Below are 20,527 nucleotides of genomic sequence, written 5' to 3'. Positions count from 1 at the left end.
GTCTCACAGGCTTTCCTGACCTGGCTGGCTTTGAACTGCAACCCCCAGATCTCAGTACACACACATACACACACACACACACACACACACACACACACACACACACACACACACACACACACACACACACACACACAATAAAAAGCAATGGAAACGCCTCAGCAAATGGCATAAAGCTGCCGGGGACTTGGCTCCTGTCAAAGGCCATAACCAGGCTTGGAGCTACACGGTCTGATTGTGCTCAGCCATGCACACAGGCTTTGAATGAGAGCTGCTGCTTCTGCTTGGAACTCAATCTGCAGACTCGCCTTTCTCCTTCCACTGGAAATCCCTACCCAGCTTTACCCTGTAGCCGGATCCACAAAGATAAGCTCCCTTGTAAGAGCACGTTCCACCCTCCTTCACTCCCTCTCTCTGTTCACCAAGCCTCACCTACAAGTTCCTACAGATGCCCCCAAAACAACATTAATTCATATGAATATCCATTGTTCAAAGGAGTTTCAACATATGCTTTTTTTTGTCTGTGTGCTGGTACTGAGGCTTGAACTCAGGCCTGGGCACAGTCCTTTACCTTTGTCCATTCAAGGCTGTCACTCTACCACTTGAGCCTTAAACTTCAGCTCCACTTTTGGCTTTTGAATGGTTCATTGGAAGTAAGAATCTCAGACTTTCCTGCCTAGACGGGCTTTGAACCTCAATCCTCAGATCTCTGCCTCCTGAGTTGCTAGGATGACAGGTGTGAGCACCGGTGCCTGCCAGATGTTTGTTTGTTGTTTTGCATGAGAAATTCCCTTTGTGATTTCTTATGGTGTTCACTTACAGAAGAAAGAAAAGTCAACAATTAATTCTTGCATGATATAGAAAAGAGAACCCCAAAAGAACAATTCAGTTTAGTTTCAGACCTTGTGTGTGAATATTTGCCAAACTGGAAGATAAGTGTAATGTCGGTGTTAACATTGGCTCCAAGTTTTTTGACATTGTGTGCATTTTTGTGAAGTCCTTGGAGGCTGGTGCATGTCCTTTATATGAGGTCATGCACCACACACACACACACACACACACACACACACACACACACACACACACACACACACACACACACACACACACACACACACACATATATATACTAATTTGCTTCATTTAGCTCAATTGATAATAGCAAAATATTACTTTTTCACATCCTATATTGTTTTATTCCTCAATCAAAACTCCAAATTTAAAAATATCTTTCTCCCTGGAGTCTGTTTCTTTTGTCCCTCTCTTTCATTAAACTTCTTTCTCTGTGGGGCACTTGTAATCCAGTAATACAGCTCACACCTGGAATCCTAGCTACTCAGGGGTCTGAGATCTGAGGATCCTGTTTCAAAACCAGCCCCGGCAGAGAAGTCTCCCCTATGAGACTCTTATCTACAATTAATCATTCAAAAACCAGAAGTAGAGCTGTGGCTCAAAGTGATAGATCACTAGCTTTAAGCAAAAGAGCTCCAGGATAGCACTGAAGCCATGAGTTCAAGCCCCAGGACCAACTAAAAACAAATTAATAAACTTCTTTCTCTTTGTTTCCACACTAGTTCTTCTCATTTCTGGGCAGGAACCATTCTGGTAGCTACATGTATTAGTTATCCAAACATCTAGACAGAGGAAAAAAAAAACAAAACAAAAGACACCAACTTTCTTCTCTTCCTTGGTTTTCTGCTTCGTGACATTTCACCCACCCTACCCCCAGCTCCAAACTCTCAGAAAGAAAGCACCCCACCCAAACGCTCAGAAACAAATATTTTCAATATTCTGGTCACAACCTCTTAATCCCCAGCCTCACCTTCCTCTTCCCTGGCCAGACCTGGCCTGGCCTGGCACTACCTGATTGACTGGATCTTTGGTTAAGATTGCAGAGAACATAAACAGTAGGTGGAAGATCAAATCTCTTTCCTCTTAAGAGACACGTGCATGCATGCGTGCACTGAATCTGGGGCTTGAACTAGGGGCTTGGCACTGTCCCTGAATTTTTGTGTTCAAGACTGATGCTCTACCACTAGAACCACATCTACACTTCTGACTTGATAGATAAGGATCTAAACAAATTTTCTTGCCTGGCTGGCTTTGAACCATGATCCTCAGATCTCAGCCTCCAGAGTAGCTTGGATTATAGGCGTGAGCCACTGATGCCCAACCTTAAGAAACTTTTTTAAAATCATTTTTTTCAGCACTGAGGACTGAACTCAGGGTCTTTTCACTTGTCAAGCAGTGCTCTTCCACTGAGCTAAATCCCCAACCCCTAAGATCTGTTCTAACATTCTGGAATCTTCACTTTCAGGTTTACAAGGATTTTCCCCCCAAGAACTATAGGCAATAAAGTAACAAAAATAGAAAAGAAAGCCAGGCATGGGTTTTATTTTACTCAGTAGACACTATGTAGAAAATGAACTGTGCAATTGTGGGGTAGGGACTGGGGAACGGGAATCTGGGGGAAAGCAAAGGAAGAGTGACATTGTCCCAACCAACAAATATAGTCATTACCTGACTTATGGAAAGGGGACCCCCTGTACAACACCTTCATAATATCAACAAAATTATATTAACAATAAATGAGAAGTCCTCATCTCCCAACTCTTGTAGTATCTGCCTACTTTTTCTTCTCTACTCTCACATGAGTTTAGGAAAGTGGAGGAGGTGTTTGGGGTTTTCCCCCATTTTTATGTTTTTATTCAGAGTTTAATCAGGCCTATTTTCTGGCATTGCATAAAGAAAAAGAAGCAAGGCTGGGTGATCAGGTGTGTTAGCTAAGAACATGGAATGTAGCAGGGTACCAGTGCTCATGCCTGTAATACCCTCTCCTCATGAGGCTGAGACCTGAGGATCTCAGTTGAAAGCCAACCTAGGCAGAAAACCGAGGAGACTGACTGATCTCTATTGAACCACCAAAATTCTGGAAGTGGGCCTGTTGCTCTATAGGAAAGAGGGAAGTAGCGGGGGAAGTAAGGGGGAAGCTAAAGGGACAGCACCCAGACTCTTCTGAGTTCAAGCCCCCAAGATGTATGAATTCAAAATAAATAAACAAGCCAGACTGAGCACCAGTGGCTCACTCCTGTAATCCTAGCTACTCAGGAGGCTGAGATCTGAGGATCACAGTTCAAAGCCAGCCTGGGCAGAAAAGTCTCTCCCATGAGAATCTTTACTCCAATGAACCACTCAAAAACCAGAAGTAGAGCTATGGCTCTGAGTGGGAGAGCACTAGCCATCAGCACAAAAAGGTCAGAGAGTGCCCAGGCAGAATTCAAGCCCCATGACCAAATAAAAAATAAAAATAGGGTCAGGCGCTGGTAGCTCAGACCTGTAATCCTATGTACTCAGGAGGTTGAGAGCTGAGGATGACAGTTCAAAGCCAGCCTGGGCAGGAATGTCCGTGAAATATTTATCTCCAATAAACCATCAGAAAACCAGAAGTGGCACTGTGGCTTAAGTGGTAGTGTGCTTGCCTTGAGCTGAAGAACTTAGGGACAGCGCCCAGCCCAGAGTTCAAGCCCCATGACCGACAAAAATAAAATGAAATAAAATAAAATAATAAAAATTTAAAAATAACAATAAAATAAAAAGTATGGAAACTCCAACACAAATTGCATAAAGCTGCCGGGGACTTGGCTTCTGTCAAAAGCCATAACCAGGCTTGGAGCTGCACGGTCTGATTGCGCTCAGCCATGCACATAGACTTTGAATGAGAGCTGTTGCTTCTGCTTGGAACTCAATCTGCAGACTTGCCTTTCTCCTTCCACTGGAAATCCCTACCCAGCTTTACCCTGCAGCCTGGATCTACAAGCTAGGCTCCCTTGTAAGAGCACGTTCCGCCCTCCTTCACTCCCTCTCTCTGTTCACCAAGCCTCACCTACAAGTTCCTACAGATGCCCCCAAAACAACATTAATTCATATGAATAGCCATTGTTCAAAGGAGCTTCAACATATGCTTCTTTGTCTGTGTGCTGGTACTGAGGCTTGAGCTCAGGGCCTGGGCACTGTCCATTAGCTTTGTCCACTCAAGGCTGGCACTCTACCACTTGAGCCTTAAACTTCAGCTCCACTTTTGGCTTTTGAATGGTTTATTGGAAATAAGAGTCTCATGGAATTTCCTGCCTAGACTGGCTTTGAACCTCAATCCTTAGATCTCTGCTCCTGAGTTGCTAGGATGACAGGTGTGAGCACTGTTGTACTGTTGTTGTTTTGCATGAGAAATTCACTTTGTGATTTCTTATGGTGTTCCCTTGTAGGGGAAAGAAAAGTCACCAATCAATTCTTGCACGATATCGAAAAGAGAACCCCAAAACAACAATTTAAGTTAGTTTCAGACCTTGTGTGTGAACATTTGCCAAACTAGATGACACGTGTAATGTCAGTGTTGACACTGGGTTCAAGTGTTTTGGAACTGTGTGTTTTTCTTCAAAGTCCTTAGAGGCTGATCCATGCTCTCTCTGTCCCTGGCATGTTTGTGCTCAGCAGCAGCCTGACTGATGTTCTTGCCAAATAGCTCAGGTGAATTTCCTATATTTATCAAAGCTTTGGCAATGCTCTGCCTGATGGTAGCAACAATTTTGCAGGGCTGAGACAGACAAAAGGGACCCAACTTTCTGGGTCCATTTAGGTGTTGGGCCAAGAGCTAAGCAAGTAACTGGGAAATCCCTGTGACAAGTACCTGTTTTCATACTTATTTCCTCTTCTTTTATGTATGGTACAACTTTGAGGGGCAAGGAAATTGGACTTTGTGTACGCATGTGTGTGTGTCTGTGTCTGTGTGTCTGTGTGTCTGTGTGTGTGCGTGTGTTTGCCAGGACAGGGGCTTGAATTCAGGGCCTGAGCACTGTCCCTGAGCTTTCTCACTCAAGGTTGGTACTCTACCACTTGAGTCACAACTCCACTTCTGCCTGGCTCCAAGAGTTTCTTGAAGAGATTATTCTTTTCCCTGTGGCTTCTTGTCAAAGTTAAGAATTGGGATCTGGGCACTGGTGGCTCACACCTGTCATCCTAGCTACTCAGGAAACTAAGATCTGAGGATCATGGTTTGAAGCCAGCCTGGGCAGAAAAGTCCCTATGAAACTCTAATCTCCAATTAATCACCAAAAACCCTCAGTGGGCTGGAAGACTGAAGTGGTAGAACAGCAGCTGTGAATAGAAATGTTAAGCAAGAGCAGTACCCCAGTCTGAGCGTGTGCGCGCATACACACACACATACACACACATACTCTCTCTCTCTCTCTCTCTCTCTCTCTCTCTCTCTCTCTCTCTCTCTCTCTCTCTCTCTCTCTCTCTCTCTCTCTCTCTCTCTCTCTCTCTCTCTCTCTCTCTCTCTCCCCAATAGACTGGCTGACCTACTTGATAGACAGGAAACTGAGACCCAAAAGGATAGACACTTCCCATTGACGAAAAGCTAAACCTGAGAACCTACTTTGTCTTGAGTCCTAAACTCAACAAAGATACTCAACTATCTTCCAGTCTACATGGAATTTTGAACCAGGGGATGAGAAGAACTGGGGAATTCAACACAGGAAGAAAAACCAGGCACTGGTGGCTCATGCCTGTGACCCTAACTACTCAAGAGCCTGAGATCTGAGGATGGCAGTTCAAAGCCAGCCCCAGAAGGAGAGTCCCCATGAGACTCTTATCTCCAATGAACCTCCAGAAAACCAGAAGTGGCACTGGCGCTCAAAATGGTAGAGCACTAGCCTTGAGCAAAAGCACTCAGAGACAGTGCCCAGGCCCTGAGTTCAAGCCCCACGACTGACAAAAAAAGAAAGAATCAAAAAGCAGTAAAAGGTAATAGGAAGGAAGGAGAAGACCCCTCCCCAGAGATTTTCCCAAAGGTGAATTCAATCTATTTGTACTCAGGGGGAGATTATAAGTTACATAAACCCCTGCCAAGGAATCTGTTCCTCTGATGGCATTACACCCAGCACACCTGAGTTTCAGGATATTTAGATTTCAGTTTAAGCTCCCAGAAACTATTTAGGAAGGATCTGAAGCCAAGGAGCGAACCTCTCTCTCTGTGTGGCATGATGGAACTTGACGGGCCTTGACTGTGTTTCTGGCATTCAGTTTGTCTTGTCTGTTCATCCTCATGGCCTGGAAACAAATCAACAAGGGAGGAAAGCTGCCCCCCAGGCCCCACCCCAATTCCTTTCCAGGGGAACGTGCTGCAGGTCCACATCGATGCCTTTTTCACTCTTTGATGAAGGTGAGTCTGTGGGCCTCTCCCCACAGGAAAGGAAGCCATGAACCCCATGGCCAGGTGCCCAGGGCGAAAGCACACATAGGGGACACACTTGGTTGGCCATCTTAGAATGTGGAAAACAATCCCAGAATCAGAAACTTCATGAGAACTTACGTTCCTTGTGCATCGGTGCACATCTCTGCCTAAAGTCAGGAGTTTGGAAGACAAGGGCTCTTGTGGTCAGATTATTTTACAAGTTGGAGGGTCAGTATCTCATGATTCTAGAAAGTTAGCATGGATGCCAGTGATTCATGCCTGTAATCCTAAGTACCCAGGAACCTGAGATCTGAGGATCCTGGTTCAAAGCCAGCCTGAACAAGAAAGTGGGGAGACTCTTATCTCCAATTCACTAGCAAAAACAACAAAAAAGCCAGAGGTGGCTCAAAGTGGTAGAGTGCTAGCTAAGAGACAGTGTCCAGGCGTGGAGTTCAATTCCCAGTATTCTCTCTCTCTCTCTCTCTCTCTCTCTCTCTCTCTCTCTCTCTCTCTCTCTCTCTCTCTCTCTCTCTCTCTCTCACACACACACACACACACACACACACAGATACACACACATAAAGCATGCACACACACACAACAAACACATGGTTAGAAAGTTAACATTTTATAGAGGGAAGCATGGATCTGAGTTTCTCTAATATACATCCATCACTTTACATGTAAGGAAACCAGAACATTCATCGTGTGTATAGGTATGTGTGTATGTGTGTTTATATATGTGTGTATGTATGTGTGTGTATCAGAGAGAGAGGAAGGGAGGGAGGGAGAGAGGGAGAGAGAGAGTCTTGGGGCTTTAACTTAGGGCCTGGGTGGATGCTGTTTCTGAGCTGTGGTGCTCAAGGTTGGTGCGGTACCACTTGAAACACAAATCTATTTCTGGCTTTTTGGTGGTTCACTGGAGATCAGAGTCTCACAAACCTTCCTGCTCAGGCTGGTTTGAACCATGATCCTCAGATCTCAGTCTCCTGAGTAGCTAGGATGACAGGCTTGACCCACCAGCTGACAAGGACTTTCATCTTTGGTTATCTGGTATGGGTCTCCACCACAGGGTCACAAAAGGAAAGACTGTCCATTAGTCCTTTCAAACCTAAGATGTATCTTTATCTGTTATTGCATCCCTCTGAAATCCCTTAGCCCTCCATCAACTCCTTGACTTGTCCTTATGACCTACTTCAGCCCTCACCTCCTCCATGCCTTCCCTCCCTCCCAGCTCCAGGAGAAATATGGCAACTTGTTCAATGTGTACTTGGGTCCCTGGACAGTGGTTATTTATGCAGACATGACACAGTGAAGGAGGCGCTGGTAGATCAAGCAGATGATTTCAGTGGCCATGGAGAAATAGCAACCATAGAGCAGAACTTCCAAAGCTATGGTAAGTTACAACCATGACCAAACACCACCAAAGAAAAGTGGTTACAATGCCGAAGCTATACTTCAAAGACACGGGCACATAATAAATGATGCAGGACTCCATGCATGCACTCACAGTGAGACCAAGGAGGAACACAAAGGTGAAATGTCTACATGCTTCTGATCAGATAAAATAATACTGATTGAGCCAGATGCTGGATGCTCATGCCTGTAATCCTACCTACTCAAGAGGCTAAGATCTGAGAATCACAGTGTGAAGCCAGCCAGTGCAGAAAAGGCCCACTGAGACTCTATTTATTTATGTATTTGTTCATTTATTTATTTATATTGGCTGTGGGGCTTGAACTCAGGACTTGGGCAGTGTCTCTGAGCTCTTTGTGCTCCAGGCTAATGTTCTACCCCTTGAGCCACAGCTTCACTTCTGAGTTTTTGAGTGGTTAATTAAAGAAAAGAGTCTGATGGGGATTTTTCTGCCCAGGCTGGATTGGAACCATGATCCTCAGATCTCAGCCTCTTGAGTAGCTAGGATGGCAGGCGTGAGCCATCGGCACCCAGCAGGGCCTCCCTTTTATCACTGTCCACTGTCCCCACATGCTGCCTGGCCCACCACCCTCATGTACACCCAGGGTGTCTAGAGACTTGCACCTCATGGGTCTTGAAGAAGGGGTAGGTCTCCAGAGCTTCTCAAGGTTCTTCTAGTGGCCATGTACTTTTTCTGAGTAGGAGAAGTTGGGTGTTTTGGTTAGAGACTTAGTGGGACCTTTGTCAATCACTTTAAGACCTGCCCTCATTCTGTGCTCTCCAAAGTGGCCAGACTCCACAATCACAAAAAAATAGAATAGGAACGAAGGAAGGAAGGAAGGAAGGAAGGAAGGAAGGAAGGAAGGAAGGAAGGAAGGAAGGAAGGAAGGAAAGAAAGAAGGAAGGAAGGAAGGAAGGAAGGAAAGAGGGAGGGAGGGAGGGAGGGAAGGAGAGAGAGAAGGAAGGAGAGAAAAGGAAAGGGAGAGTGGAAAAACAGAAGGCAGGAAGACAAGAAGGAAGGAAGGAAGGAAGGAAGGAAAAAAGGAGAAAGAAAATGATCACAGTGCATTTGGTATGTTCCATGTTCTTTGAGAAGAGCAGGAATTCAAGGATTCCTTGTTTTGAGTCCTTTAAGAAAACTATCAAAATTAGGCTAATTTGCTGATATGAAAGTTGGTAGTTGGGCTGGGAAGATGGCTCAGTAGTAGAGTGCTTGCCTCCTATGCATGAAACCCTAGGTTCGATTCTTCAGCACCACATAAACAGAAAAAGCCGGAAGTGGTGCTGTGGCTCAAGTTGTAGAGTGCTAGCCTTGAGCAAAAGAAGCTCAGGGACAATTGCCCAGGCCCTGAGCTCAAGGCCCAGGATTGGCACAAAGAAAAAACTACAGGTGATGAGAGAGAGCAGGTAATGCCACACAGCAAGTGGCATTCCACTTTTGGAGTTACTAGTAATCTTGGGGTGGGGGAGGGTGAGCCCTGGCTGGGGATTAAATGCAGGACAATGCCCCTGAGCTTTTTTTACCCCCTCAGTAGCAAGGATCCCAGGCATGACCCATCAGCATGTGGCCTTGCCAACATTATTTTGGTCTTCCTCTGCATACAAGTGTATAAACACAACAGGTTCCACAAGGTTCTTTTCTAGTGTACCTCTGGCATCCAACAGTCTGTGTTCTTCCATCGCAATCAAGTTCACCTTGTTCCATCTCTCATCTACCTGTTGGTCCTGTATTTCCCCCTGCCTATCTATTGCTCTATAAATCGGTCAAAAATACATTTATTAGCAAGTCTTCTAATAAAGAAGAACCTTTCCAACACTGTATGGCTGGCGACATTAGCTAGTGCTTGCTCTACTCTATCTAATGGGGAAGTAGAGGAGTATAAGAGACGGAACTGTATCTGTCTCTATTTCCAATGGGCTCACGTTCAACTTACACACAACACACACACACACACACACACACACACACACACACACACACACACTCCAGGAAAATTGTATTAATCCTTTTTTTTAAGTTAATATAAAATTATAGCAAAAAAAAAAAAAAGGAACCTGGACTTTGCTAACAGCTGGGATCATCCACAGCAGCGGCGGGAGAAGAGATTTAACTGAGTTGATTTGCTGTGGTCATTGGTTGTTCTCTAGTCTCACAGTGATGGTGGCTGAGCATTGTTTTTCAAAGGGACCCAGAAGCTGCTGGAGGTTTGGTTCTTCTGGCATCAGCCCGATGCAAACCAAGGATCTGGGGATCTTTGCACTACCCCAAGATCTGAATAGGAAGTACTTTTGAAGGATGTACAATGTTCAATCATAAGTGTGACAAAAACTGACAAGCAGGAAGCATACGGATTCAGTGAAAGTACTGTGTTTGTCTCCAAGAGACGGTTCAGTTTGAAGATATGGGGTACCACCCTCTTGCTGAAAGCACTGGTTCCACTATTGAAGCTTGCTAGGGATTACAGTGGGTTCGACTCAATTCAAAGGTTCTTTTATTCTCCTAAGAATTTCATAAAGCTGTCCCACCAAGGATACCCACACTGGAATTTCAGGGGGGAAAAATAGAGTTTCTTAATGCAATTTTCCCAAATGGAGCAGCATATTGTATGGGACGGGTGAATTCTGACTGTTGGTACTTGTATGCTTTGGATTTCCCGGAGAGTCAAGTAATCAGTCAGCCAGATCAAAACCTTGTCAATTCTGATGAGTGAGCTTGACCCAGCAGTTATGGACCAGTTCTGTATGAAAGATGGTGTTACTGCAAAGGATGTCACTCGTGTGAGAGTGGAATTCATGACCTGATACCAGGTTCTGTCATTGATGCCACACTGTTCAAGCCTTGTGGGCATTCAATGAATGCAATGAACTCAGATGGAACTTATTGGACTATTCCCATCGCTCCAGAACCAGAATTTTCTTAGGTTAGCTTTGACACAAACTTTAAGGCAGACTTCCTATGACAACCTGATGGGGAACGTTGTAGAAGTCTTCAAGCCAGGAAAATTTGTGACCACCTTGTTTGTTAATCAGAGTTCTAATTGGTGCACAGTGCTTTCTTGGCCTCAGAAGATTGAAGGCTTCAAACGTCTTGATTGCCAAAGTGCTACATTCAATGATTATAATTTCATTTTTTTTTACCAGTTTTACTTAGGAGCAGCATCAACAGCAGTGTTGATTAAGAAAAATAAAGAAAAAATACAAAACAAGATGACACATAGATGGTGGCGAATGCTTTCTAGATGTTGATACGGGGGCCTTGTGTTCCATAACCACCACCTTGTAGTTGGAGAAAGCCCTAGATGTAATGATAGTGTAATCATTTTGAAGTGTATGCATCATTGTATCAATGAGTTAGATATCTTGCATGAATGCTCTCTTCTGTGTTTAGGTATTCTATGCCACTCTTGCTGTGAAATTGAAGTGCATGTAGAACATAACTGTTACTATAAGAAACGTTACAACACTTATGAAAACAATTCAATTTGGTTTATGCACAGTATAAAAGTTCTGCAAGTATCATCCAAAATTCCCCAGACAGCGCTTTCATTGTCCTTAGGTGATGGCCTCAGTCTAACCATCTGGGACTGTTCTATTAAATTGCTGCCAGTAACCTCCACTTTCTAGAATATGTTCTCTACTAAAGTTACTGAAACGAGTTTCTACTTCATACAGATGTTTTTTGCAACAGCAGTTACACTTTTTTCTTCCACAAGTTGGATCCTTGTAGAATGATTCTAGTTCTCTCTTCTTGTATGACTATTTTCATCATTGTTCTTGCATTTGTACTCTTGTAACTGGTGTCTTCCCTCACCAGGAGGACTTTTCCCTCTGCCCCTCAAATAAACAATACACTGTTACACTGTGGGTTTATATACGAATCTCATTCCCCACGTGGGAAAGCTTGGAGATGATCCCTGAGTTTAATTTTCTTTCAAGGGCGTCAGACTTTTGACTCCTTTATTGGCATAGCAAAGTTGAATGTATCCAAACTCTTTTGAATCATTTCCAGCAAGAACCCATACAGAATTATAGATGTTCAGAGTATTCTGTAAATAATCTAACTATGTTCTACTCGTTAGTAAATTGGATTAGCTTCTAATGGAATATACTAACTTGTCCTAAGTAGTGGTATAAAAAAAAAGAACTTATCACTGAGCATGTAAGCAAGGACATAGCATAAAGATGATGTGTTCAGTTTGGATCATTTACCTTATACTTTGAGCAGCTATTGCCACTAATTTTCTTTAATAATCACTGCTATAAACTTGAGTTCAGAGCAGAATCAGTGGCTTTTTTCATCTTGTGGCTTAAAGTTCTGTGGTTCTGAAATACACTGGAGATGTGGATTCTTCCTGTTCCTGTATGGTCTTTTCACCATGGCAGTCACAGGATGAATAATGTCCAGAATGAGAAGTCAAGTTAGTCAGACAACTGTGTGGCAGGATTTTTACTATCTTTAAGTAGTTGTACAAAGAAGTTCCCATTCTACAAAACAGTATATGAGTACAAAATGTCTGACAACATTGTCGTCCACCTCTCTTAACCCATCCCTTCTCTCATTTTTTTCCTTCAATTGAGATGAGGTGATTACATAAATTTCACATATTTCACAGTATTGTGGAATAGTGACAGTTAGAGTCACAAACACATTTTAGCTTTCACAAGGCAAATTGTCATTGTCATGGTCTATACAGTTGGTGAATTCTATGAGTTTTGACAATACAAGTTATTTTTTCCACATCAGGTGATGTTTACATTTCTTTCCTTTTGCTTAGTGTGGGCTGTTCCCGCTTATTCTTTTCCTCCTCTAGGCTTCCCACTGTTGCGTGCATATATCCACCATATGTATGGTCAAGAACATGAAGTCATTTAGCAATGATATGACAGAATGGGTGGCTGTCCTTTGCTTCTTGAGTCCTGTTTGCCATATCTTCTTGTATTTTGGCTTTAGCATCCACATATCAGGGAGACCATGTGCTGTTTGTCTCTTTGTTCTTGGCTTACTTTGCTCAATAATCTGCTCTAGTTCCATCCATTTCCCTGCAAATGCCATTATTTTGTGCTTTCTAATGACTGCATAATATTCCATTGTATATAGGTACCACAATTTTTGGATCCACTCATCAGTAGTGGGGCATCTGGGTTATTTCCAAATCTTGGCTATTGTGAACAGTGCTGTAATAAACATGGAGGTTCATGTGTCTTTGTATATTGGTACCTGTTGCTCAGGGTGGATGCCTAGGTGTGGTATAGCTGAGTCATAGGGGAGGTCTATATTTAGCTTTCTGAGGTATCTCCAGACTGTTTTCCAAAGTGGTTGTATTAGAATACATTCCCACCAACAATGCAGTAGGGTTCTTCTTTCTCCGCATTCCCTCCAGCATTTGTCTTTGGCTGACTTTAGAATGTGGGCCATTCTGACTGGGGTAAGGTGCTCTCTCAGTGTTGTTTTTATTTGCATTTCCTTTACAGCCAGGGATGATGAACATTTCCTCATGTGTTTGTTTATCATTTTTATCTCTTCTTCTGAGAAGTCTCTCTTTAGTTCCCTTTCCCATTTCATGATTGGTTTGTTAGATTTGTGAGGGGTTAGTTTCTTGAGTTCCCTATATACAATGGGTATTAGACCCTTGTCTGATATTTTGCTGGTAAATATTTTTCCCAATTAGTTGGCTGTCTTTCTAGTTTGATTGCTATTTCTTTGTCTGTGCAGGAAGTTTTTATTTTAAGGTAGTCCCATTTGTCCAGTCTCTCTCCAATTTGTTGTGACCCTGGGACTCTGTTCAGGAAGTTCCTGTCTGTGCCTATAAGTTCAAGTGTCTCTCCTACTCTGTCCTGCAGTAGTTTCAGAGTGTCAGGTTTGATGTTAAGGTCTTTAATCCATTTTGAGTTGATGTTAGTGCTCGGTGATAGGCAAGGGTCCACTTTCAGTTTTCTGCATGTGGCTACCCTGTTTTCCCAACACCAATAGTTGAAGAGGTTATGATTCTTCCTCTGTATGTCTTTGGTTCCTTTGTCAAATATCAACCAACTATATATGTGGCCTTATTTCTGGGTCCTCTAGTCAGTTCCATTGGTCTTCAGGTCTCTTTTTGTACCAGTACCAAGCTGTCTTTGTTATTATGGCTCTATAGTAGAGCTTGAAATTCGGTATCTTGATCCCTGTGTTGTTTCTTTTGCTTAGAATTGCTTTGACTATTCTAGGTCTTTTGTTGTTCCATATGGAGTTTTGGACTGTTTTCTATATTTCAGTAAATGACATCATTGGGATTTTAATGGGAATTGCTTTGAATGTGTGTATCAATTTTGACAGAATAGCCATTTTCACTGTTAATTCTGCCTATCCAGGAACATGGGAGATCTTTCCATTTCCTGGTATCTGTTATGATTCCTTTTTTTAGGCTTTTATAGTTTTCATGAAATACATCCTTTACATCTTTGGTTAGGTTAATTCCTAGATACTTTATTTTTTTGAGGTTATGAACAGGGTTGTTTCCTTGATTTCCCCTTCTGCTTGCACATTGTTGGTGTACAAAAAGGTGACTGATTTTTGTGGGTTAATTTTGTATCTTGTTACTTTGCCGAAGTAGTTTATAAGCTCTAAAAGTTTGGGGATGGAGCCTTTTGGATTGTTAAGGTATAAAATCATGTCATCTGCAAAAAGAGATAGTTTAACTTCTTCCTCCTCTATGTGGAACCCTTTAATATCTTTTTCCTGCCTTATTGCTCTGGCTAAGAATTCCAGAACTATATTGAATAGGAGTGGGGAGAGTGGGCATCCTTGCCTTGTTCCTGTTTTTAGGGGAATTGGTTGTAGTTTTTCCCCATTAAGTATGATATTGGCTGTTGGTCTGTCATATAAGGCTTTTATTGTTTTAAGGAATGTTCCTTCTATTCCAATTTTTTCCAGAGCTTTTAACATGAATGAATGTTGTATTTTATCAAAAGCCTTTGCTGCATCAATGGGGATAATCACGTGGTTCTTGACCTTGGATCTGTTGATGTGATGGATTACACTTATTGACTTATGTATGTTAAACCATCCCCACATCTCTGGAATGAAGCCTACATGGTGATAATGTATGATTTTTTATATGTTTCTGGATTCTGTTGGCTAGAATTTTATTGAGGAGTTTTGCATCTGTGTTCATCAAAGAGATTGGTGTGTAGTTCTCTTTTTTTGTTAAGTCTTTGGTTAGTTTGGGGATGAGTGTGATATTGGCTTCATAGAATGAGTTTGGGATTACTCCCTCTGCTTCTATTTCTCTGAAGAGCTCAAGGAGTATGGGTATTAGTTCTTCCTTAAAGGTCTTACAGAATTCCGTAGTGAATCCATTTAGTCCTGGCCTTGTCCTTGTTAGAAGGCTTCTGATTGCTTCCTCTATCTCATTGAAGGTTATTGGTGTATTCAATTGAGTTATTTCTTCTTGGTGCCATTTGGGCAATTTGTATCTCTCTAGCAATTCATCCATTTCTGCTAGGTTTTCCTTCCTTTCTGAGTATAGAGTCTGGAAATATTTCTTTATAATTGTTTGGATGTCTTGGATGTTTGTTGTAATTTTTCCTGTAGCATCTTTGATCTTATTAATTTGGGTCTCCTCTCTTCTTTTTTTAGTTTATCTTGCTAGTGGCCCTTCAATTTTATTGATTTTTGTCAAAAAACAGCTTTTGGTTTTATTAATTTTATTTATAGTTTTCTTAGTCTCTATTTCATTACTTTCAGTTCTTGTTTTGGTTATCTCGCTCCATCTAGCAACTTTAGGTTCAACTTTTTCTTGTGTCTCTAGCAGTTTTAGTTGCATCATGAGATTGTTTATTTGGTCTGTCCCTGTTTTCTTGATGTGCACACTGAGAGCAATAAGCTTGCCCCTCAGGAATGCTTTTGCTGTGTCCAATAGGTTTCTTTGTGCCGTGTCTTCATTTTCATTGAATGGTAGGAACTTTTTCATTTCTTCTGTGACCCATGTGTTGCTCAGCAATGTGCTGTTTAATTTCCATGTGCTTTTTTCTACTGTATGCCTTGTTATTGAGAACTCATTTGGTTCCAGTATGGTCAGATAAAATACAAGGGATTATGTCTATCTTCTTAGACTTGCTCTGTTGGTAGAATTTTGTTCTTGAACAGTCTCCCAGGAAATTGTGATGACATTTTGGGCTTGAGGTCTGGTTTTTCTTTTCCTAACATAATTAAGAGTTCTAATGTTGAAAACTTGCACAAGTTTATGTGGAGCAAAGCCTAGAAAATGAGAACTGTAGATTGAATAGAAATCTATCTTAGCATGGTAGAGGAGGGAAAATTTTGGTGCCATAATTTCTCTCTTCATTGGTGTTGGACTTTAATCAGTTGCAATGTATTTCTGTACCACAATGGACGTTTCCACAAAAATTTGCTTAATTTAAACAATAAGAATATTTCCAACCAACTATGTATATACCTCTCAATTATTTTTCACTCACCTATCAGTCTATCATTCCACCCATCCATTTATGAGCTTCCTCATCATTCACAAATATATTACTCTTTTATCCATCCATCCATTCATCCATTTATCCATCCATTTCTCCATTACCTACCAGTGCATCCATACATGTATCTATCCATCATCCATCCCTCCATCCATCCACCTATCTAACCATCTAACCATCCAATGCACCCACCCAACATTCCAGTCATAAATACTTCCATTCATCAAACTGCCAAAATAAGTTCATTACATTTCCAAACAGCTCACTAATCTGGTTATTTCCACATAAGAGGTAATCTTAGTGGTCCTCCCACCCCCCAATTAAGTGAAAAATTGGGGGAGGTTTCCTCCAGAGCAGAGTTGAGACCTTTGCTAGTTTGTCTCCATCCTGACTACCACAGTGTTGACCACAGAGCAGGATGGGGCAGAGGGAAGCTGACCCTGACACCTCTGCAGGTTTGGTTATGGCCAATGGAGAATGATGGAAAGTCCTTTGCTGTTTTTCTCTGACTGTCCTTCGAAATGTTGGAATGGGGAAGCAGAGCATTGAGGAGCAGATTCAGGAAGAATCCGGGTACTTACTAGAGGAATTCCAGAAGACCAAAGGTATGGGGGTGGGGAGGGCTGCTAGGTGATGGGATGTCAATGGAGGGAGAGTTCAACCATAATAAGATGGGCCTTGGTGGCAGAAATCTTTGAAATGAGAGAAGATAGAAACTCTCCAGGATTTACTGAGGTTTCCATCAGGTTCCATGTTAAAAAGTGAACATGTGCTAAGCACCCATAGCTCATTCCTGCAACTCTAGCTACTAGTAGGCTCAATTCTTGCAGAACATGGTTCAAAGCCAGGAAAGTCTGTGAGACTCTTTATCTCTCATTAACCATTAAAACCACCAGTGGAGCTGCAGTTCACCCTGAGTTCAAGCCTCAGTACCCACCCAAAAAATATCAATATCAAAGACCCTAGAAACTACTTATCCAGACCCTTTCATCAATGGACTCCCAAAATCTGTATGTAGAGTTCTGGTGATGAGGGTGTGTCATTGTGTAGCCTGGGCTGGTCTTATACTCCCAATTATCCTCAGCCTCCCCAGTTCTGGGTCTATACTTATGCACCACTATACCCGGCCCTCAGTGTGCTTACTGCATCATCAGGCACTGAGTGAAGCCTTTTTTCATGAAATGATTATTGCTCATGATCACCTCCAACATAGATGATTTCCACTCTCTCCGACTAACCTCCTCCCCCCCCAGGCATCCCAATTGATCCCACCTTCTTCCTGAGCTGCACAGTGTCCCATGTCATCAGTTCTGTAGTGTTTGGAAAGCACTTCAACTATGAAGACAAGCAGTTCTTGAGCCTTCTGGAGATGATTGACAAGACTTTTATTGAGATGAGCATGCCCTCGGCCCAGGTGATCACTGAGACTCACTTTCCCTGCCACCCAGGTCCCCAACCCCGACAGACATCGGTGGCTCATGCCTGTCATCCCAGCTACACAGGAGGCTGAGAGCTGAGGATTATGGTTCAAAGCCAACATGGGCAGAAAAGTCCATCGGACACAACAAATCACCAAAAAACTGGAAGTTATACTGTGGCTCAAAGTGGTAGAGCACTCGCCTTGAGCTGAAGAGCTGAGGAACAGCGCTCAGGCCCAGAGTTCAAGCCCCACAACCAACAAGGAAGGAAGGAAAGAAGGAAGGAAGGAAGGAAGGAAGGAAGGAAGGAAGGAAGGAAGGAAGAAAGGAAGGAAGAAAGGAAGGACGGAAGGAAGGAAGGAAGGAAGGAAGGAAGGAAGGAAGGAAGGAAGAAAGGAAGGAAAAGAAAAGAAACATTTAACATGGGCACTGGTGGCTCACACCTGGTGCCCTAGCTACTCAGGAGGCTGAGACCTGAGGATCACAGTACAAAGTCAGCCCAGGCAAAAAAGTCCATGAAACTCTTATTTCCAATGATCCACCAAAAAGCCAGAAGCAGTAGAGTGCTAGTACTTTATCACACTTCTTCAAGGGGTAGAATATTAGCCTTGAGGGGAAAAAGAACAAGCTCTGGGACAATGCCCAGGTCCTGAGTTTAAGCCCGGAGACTGGCACCAGAAGAAAAGAAAAAAAATCCCTAGACCCTATTCCACCCTCCCACCTCTTCTGTTCCTGCAGAAAAGTGGATGTGTGTTGGGGAGGCCCTGGCCCGCATGGAACTCTTCCTCTACTTCACCTCCATCCTTCAGAACTTCTCCTTATGCTCACTGGTGCCACCTGAGGACATTGATATCATCCCCAGAATTTCAAGCCTTTGCAACATCTCCCCAATATATAATTTCTGTCTGGTGTCCCTCTGATCACCCCCTGCTGGGCCAATAAAGAAGCTTCCCATTGCCCTGGGTCCATCTAACCACCTCCTTTTCCTCCTCCTCCTCTTCCTCTCTCTCAAATTCTCACTATCATGCTAAGAATCAGCACTCTCCCTTTTTTTTACCTGGGGCCTCCTGTCAGGAAAGTTCATCTGCAAACACCCTCCTGATGTTTCAGTCAGGAGGAGAAAAAAAATGTTAAAAACTCTATGCCATGTCCAAGATTTTGGAAAAAAGCTTTCTGGTTAATAAAACTCTTCTTGCTGTGAAGTCTGTCTACACCAAACTAGTATTTTTGGTCCATTGTTGTGTTGTCTCTTTATTTTCCTTTTGTTTTCTGTCACTGATGTTACCAAAAGATAGTCCCTAATCCATTTCTCCTGCATTTCCATCTTCCTTCTCCCTCCTCCCTCAATAAAGTCAACACCAAACTCAAGACAGTTAAATGTAAGCAAGTTTATTGTGCACAAAGAGAACTTTAAATACCCCATTAAGGTTCAGGATCTTCAAGAGAACCTAGTTTAAAATGTCACTAACAGCCAGATGCTGGTTGCTCACTCCTGTAATGCCAGCTACTCAAGAGGTTGAGATCTAAGAATCATGGTTTAAAGCCAATCCAAGTAGGAAAGTCCATGAGACGCTTATCTCCAATGAACTGCCAAAAAGCTTGAAGTGCAGCTGTGCCAGTGATAGAGTGCCAGCCTTCAGCACCAAAGCTCAGGGACAGCATCTAGGCCTGAAGTTCAAAGCCTAGGACCTCTGGGACAGTGTGCAGGCCCTCAGTTCAAGCCTCATAGATAGATAGATAGATAGATAGATAGATAGATAGATAGATAGATAGATAGATAGATAGATAGATAGATAGATAGATAGACAGATAGATAGATAGACAGACAGACTGACAGACAGATAAATAGATGGATAGATAGATAGATAGATAGATAGATAGATAGATAGATAGATAGATAGACAGACAGACAGACAGACAGACAGACAGACAGACAGATAGATAGATAGATAGATAGATAGATAGATAGATAGATAGATAGATAGATAGATAGATAGATAGATAGATAGATAGATAGATAGATTGGTAGAATAAAACAAAGAATGAACAGTGGAAACCCCTCAGCAGTTTGTGTAAAGCTGCCTGGGACTTGGCTGCTGTCAAAGGCTTGGAGCTGCATGGTCTTGTTGCACTCAGCCATGCACTCAGGCATTGAATGAAAGCTGGTTTTTCTGCTTAGAACTCAATCTCTAGACTCACCTTTCTCCTTCCACCAAAAATCCCTACCCAGCTTTACCCTGCAGCCTGGATCCACAAGTTAGACTCCATTGTATGAGCACGTTCTGCCCTACTTTACTCCCTCTCTCTCTGTTCACCAAGCCTCACCCACAAGTACCTACATGTCCCCCAAAGAACACTGATTCATATGAATATCCCTTGTTCAAAGGAGCTTCAACATATGCTCTTTTTTTGGTCTATGTGCTGGTACTGGGGCTTGAACTCAGGGTCTGGGTGCTGTCCCTGAGCTTTTTCATCAAATCTAATGCTGTACCAATAGAGCCACAGCTCCATTTCCAGCTTTTTGGTAGTTGATTGGAGATAAGAGTCACATGGACTTTCCTTCCCTAGGCTGGCTTTTTTTTTTTGGGGGGGGGATGTCCGGTTGTGGGGCCTGAACTCTGGGCCTGGGCACTGTCCCTCAGCTCTTCAGCTCAAGGCTAGCGCTCTACCACTTGAGCCACAGCGCCATTTTCAGCTTTTTTCTTTTTGCTTATGTGGTGCTGAGGAATCGAACCCAGGGCCTCATGCATGCAAGGCAAGTGCTCTACCACTGAGCCACCTTCCCAGCCCCTTAGACTGGCTTTAAACCTCAGTCCTCAGACCTCAGCTTCCTGAGTAGTGAGGATGATAGGTGTGAGCCACTGAAACCTGGCTTTTATCAAATGCTTTTTATTAAGGATGTATCAACTCATATACACCTCATCAAAACAGCCAAAGAGATAGCTTGTCGCCTTGGCTCTGTTACGGATTTCAGAGAGGGGAAGTCATCTCTTCA

At 42.9% G+C, this 20,527-nt stretch overlaps 3 pseudogenes; 2 read left to right on the top strand and 1 right to left on the bottom strand.

Moving 5' to 3' along the window:
• The window catches only part of LOC138812896 (cytochrome P450 2G1-like), a 117,604-nt pseudogene that overhangs the window by 10,848 nt on the left and 86,229 nt on the right, over positions 1-20,527 (bottom strand).
• Positions 6,062-18,452, top strand: LOC138811351 (cytochrome P450 2G1-like; annotated as a pseudogene).
• On the top strand, positions 9,059-10,823 carry LOC138811359 (S-adenosylmethionine decarboxylase proenzyme 1-like; annotated as a pseudogene).

The sequence above is a fragment of the Dipodomys merriami genome, unplaced genomic scaffold (genome assembly GCF_024711535.1).
Source record: "Dipodomys merriami isolate MVZ:Mamm:240054 unplaced genomic scaffold, mDipMer1.0.p SCAF_106, whole genome shotgun sequence".
Classification (NCBI taxonomy): Eukaryota; Metazoa; Chordata; class Mammalia; order Rodentia; family Heteromyidae; genus Dipodomys; species Dipodomys merriami.
This window is presented reverse-complemented; position numbering and strand designations above follow the sequence as displayed.